The sequence below is a fragment of the Pinus tabuliformis genome, chromosome 2_2 (assembly GCF_031772625.1).
Source record: "Pinus tabuliformis cultivar Carrire ecotype Pingquan chromosome 2_2, CPIR1, whole genome shotgun sequence".
Taxonomy (NCBI): domain Eukaryota; kingdom Viridiplantae; phylum Streptophyta; class Pinopsida; order Pinales; family Pinaceae; genus Pinus; species Pinus tabuliformis.
In genome coordinates, this window is record NC_142300.1 from 644,152,423 (window position 1) to 644,156,623 (window position 4,201).

The following is a 4,201-nucleotide window of genomic DNA, read 5'->3' on the forward strand; positions in this document are numbered from 1 at the left end:
GATGATCTTTAGATCAATCCTACACCTCTTGATGAGAGGGATCAAAGAAAAATATCAGCTTCCATAAATAAGATGACCCACATGGAGTTTGGCCCTAGTTTCCAATTTTAAGAAATAGTTAATCCCATGTTCCCAAGATAACAATTAGTCTATGGGATAAATTCTCATAGGTGTGTTAGTTATTCCAATTTTTTTTTGATATAGTGTCTAAATGGATCAAATTTAACGAAAAACCTGTAAAAATTGTGTAGCATTAAGAGTTATCCCAATGGAATATTGATTATTTTTATTCTCAAATCTTATAGGCAGAGGCTTACCATTTGAAGAGCATCCATGGATGATAGGATTGGTTAGTTAGGTTTGTTTATGACACTATATAGCTTGATTTTTATCACTTTGAAGATTTGTCATATTCTGTCACAGTGTGGGTTAGCCTCTCTGGCCTACTACTAGAGCCTTGGCATGAATGTGTATTTTCTTGGGTGCAAAACTCTAGGTTCTTATTTGATGCCACAAAGCTGACAATAGAACGAAGCAACCTCTTATACACCAGATTGGGTGTGGATTTTAAGACGGACTTAACCTTTACCTACTTTAACTGCACTTGAAGCTAAACGACTATTTGTGGGAGAGGGATATTTGAATATGAAAACGTCTCTTTGAATTGTAAGATCTTCTCTAAAACAGGGCATTTGGAAAATTAGTGTGCAAAGGGATATGCACCCTTGACAATCTTTATGGGTGTTTGTACAGGAAGTGTAAGGACATAATTCTGGGTAGTGTAAAAAATCGATTACAACAGTCCTTCCTTTTGGCCAAGTTGCAGTTGTTGAAGTGTATTTACCCTTTCAAAATCACCTAGTATTTGCACCTAGTTTCGATTCTAATCTGCAACAGACTGTTGGACATATCATATTTCTCTATTTTTCTACACAGTCTATTATCATTATTATTGATAGAAACCTCATACTCTTGGTGAAGCCACAACTTACCACTACATCTTACCATGTGTATAGATATCCTTACTGTCCCTTTCCTTTTTGGAAGGAGTATTTTTTATTTCTTTAGTTGTTTGAATTTCAGTGGAATTAAGTGGTCTTTCCAAGGTTTCATGATTTTGCATTCTTATTTCATTTGTTTTTTCCTCCTCTTTGTGTTTTTTACTTCCCATTTTATCTCCTGGTCTTCACTTCTCTAGATATTTTCTTTAATTCCCTTCGAATTACTTCAAACTCTTTTATTATGTCACTAGTGCTTAGAGTATGTTTGTACAAAATAGTACATGTCTCAAGTGAATCACACTTGGCAAGCTCTTTCCCATGTCCATATCAATATAAACTTTGGCACATGTAATGAAGGCCTCATCTTTATAAATATTATGACAGAGAAAAAACTACCAATAGACTCTAGGGTTCCTGGTAGCTACCAATAGACTATTAGTTGATATAATCATGAAGACCTTGTTCATATATGATGACCAACCATCTCAAGCAGTTGTGGAGGATGCCATATCAAAAGCACTAAGAGAACCTGCATTTGTAAAAACATTTGATGCTCCTCTTGTTCAATCTGCTAAGAAACATGTGAAGGTTGGGTTGCTTTTTAGATTCCTTAGCATTGTTATTCATGGGAGTGAACAAGCAGCCAACAAATTTCACATTAGCTTCAACAGTATCATGACTTTCATCGTGAAGATTGTAAGCTCACATTTTGTGTCCCAAACCAATACTACTATCCTCATGATCATACAAGTAGACCAACACTCCTCTCCCAACTAGCTCAATCTGTTGCATAATTTGTGCCAGTTAGTTTTCATAGTCACACCTAGCCGACCCAAAGATATCTCCTGTGAGACATTCAGAATGAACCCTCACCAATACATCTAGTCCATCACCCATGTTACTCTTTACCATGGAAATATGTTCCATGCCATCCAACTTTGAACTGTAGAAATATGCCTGAAATGGTCCCGACATTGTAGGAAACCTAACAATAGCACTTAGTTCAACCAACTTTTCACATTTCTTCCTGTACCTAACAAGATCTGAAATGGATATAAGTGGTAAATTATGCTCCTTTGCAAATTTTGCAACCTTGGTAAGTGAGCCATTGAACCATCATCATCAACTATCTCATAAAGAACTGCAGTAGGATTTAATCTTGCTAATGTTGGCAGATCTACAGATGCTTTTGTATGACCAGATCTCTATAGGACTCCCCATTCTCTATATTTCAGAGGGAAGGTATGACCAGGTCTCCTAAAATCACCAGGTTTAGAATCTGGAGATGTGAGGGCCAAAATTGTCTTTGCCCTGTCTGTTGTTGATACCTCAGTAGTTGTACCCTCTTTTGCATCCATAGATATTCTAAATGTAGTAAGAATCTTCTATTCATTTTCTTTGTCCAGTACCATAAGTGGCAATTCAAGCCTTCTTAGGACTTCTTCCTTTATGGAAGATGATTTTTGCAGTTGATTCAAGCTAGTTATAGTTTCCACTTTAGTGTAAAGTTCTATATTCTTCACTTTTGTATTATCCCTTTTATTTGATTATTTTTTAATAGTCATATTTTTTTCATGACACTAACATACACATGAGCTGCAATGGAGTTGCAAGATGTGTTGGGTTGGAGCTTACTCGACACTTAATTATTGTTATGTTTGGATTCATTGCAGCACATAGGTGAATTTGTCCCGTCTTCTCATCGTATTTCTTTAAACAATCGTATAGCTTGTGATTATTACCAGTTTCCTCCCAAGTTGCCATAGCAGGCATATCAAGTAAAGTTGTAGGGATACTATCAATTTTTCTCGCCAACAAATATTTTGGGTCTCTAACGAAAGAAACAACAACTAGTCTTTGTTCAAGGTTACTAGATGGACTCTCTGTATGTAACATAAAAATAGCAGGTTCATATATAGGCAAAATATACACATGATTCCCATGTATAACATATTAGCATTCATGAGCCTGCACTGCATCCCCAAATCTTATTTTAAGATATTATCTAACAATTTTGTTCCTTCTGACCTTATGCTCTTCACACAAGTGTCATTAGCCGGAACAATGAAAATCGTATCCTTTCTCTTTTCACTCTTAACAGGGGTGCTATTGCCCCTAAAAAATTTCACTTCTTTCATAGGCTCCTCCTAGATTCATTACCTGAAAGTACTTCAAGAAAGCATTCAAGATTAGAAACACATGTCAAACTATGGAAAGGATTATCTTTAAAAATAATTGGCCTGTCGAGTCAGATAAGTGTGGGTCTTAAAAGTGATTCTAGTTGCATATGTGTTTTAGGCAGATCACCTAATGGAAGAGGCTTGTCTTGAAAGTCCTCATAAAATTCCGCGTTTATGATAATGAAATTCTCGAAGGGATATACACCATGGAAAATTTCAGAGGCCATGAGTACTGATTCAACAGTGGGATTTTGGGGTTCCTTCTGCAAAATAAGGCTTCTGTTATTCTTCTCTTGAAATTGATTGATTCCATATTGTCCACATACATGCAACAATTGCTCAGGGTCTTTTCTATGCATGTGGAGAGGAGCTTCAATTTGAATGCAAATAGAAGATAATGTCTATGGTGCATATGTATTAAGGCTTCCTCTACTCTGCTGCATCTTATTCCAAAGAAAACCTCAAAGGTCGTGAAGGAAATTAGAAAATTTTCCATATAAAGCTAAAAATTCAACTGAGATGTCCCCTTCACTAGAAATAAGGTCATCTACCCCTTCAGGTGGGAATAATAGCAATGCTAGATATAGCTCCGTTTGTTTTCAATTTGAATATTTCAAGAGTGGACTACAATTATTCAGGGTACAGTCTCTTTGGAAAACTAAAGGAGATCTATTGGTTGGTTCATACTTCAAATGATCATCCTCATCCACTGTAAATTTTCTTTCAACATACGTTGAATTTCTACAGTTTTAAAAAAAAAGGTGTAATTTAAAAATAAATAGGTCAGATTTACAAAGCCCACACCAAACTTTGCTAAAAAACACTAAGGCATTCTTCACAGAATAGTGTTGTTTCCTTCATTGCAGACTAGTAAAGGTTTCATTGGACAATGTTGTTGTTGCTAATTTCTTCTTCTCAAGTTTTGAGACACGCTTGACCAAAGTCTTATTTAGACCTTCCTCATTATTTCCACAATGGAGATTTTTACTTTATCTTAGATTTTCATTTAGTTGAATGACA

General features: G+C 35.7%; 1 pseudogene; it reads right to left on the reverse strand.

Annotated features, from left to right (window-relative positions):
• Positions 1-1,520: 1,520 nt before the first annotated feature.
• Positions 1,521-2,765, reverse strand: LOC149194270 (bifunctional riboflavin biosynthesis protein RIBA 1, chloroplastic pseudogene; annotated as a pseudogene).
• Positions 2,766-4,201: the final 1,436 nt, after the last annotated feature.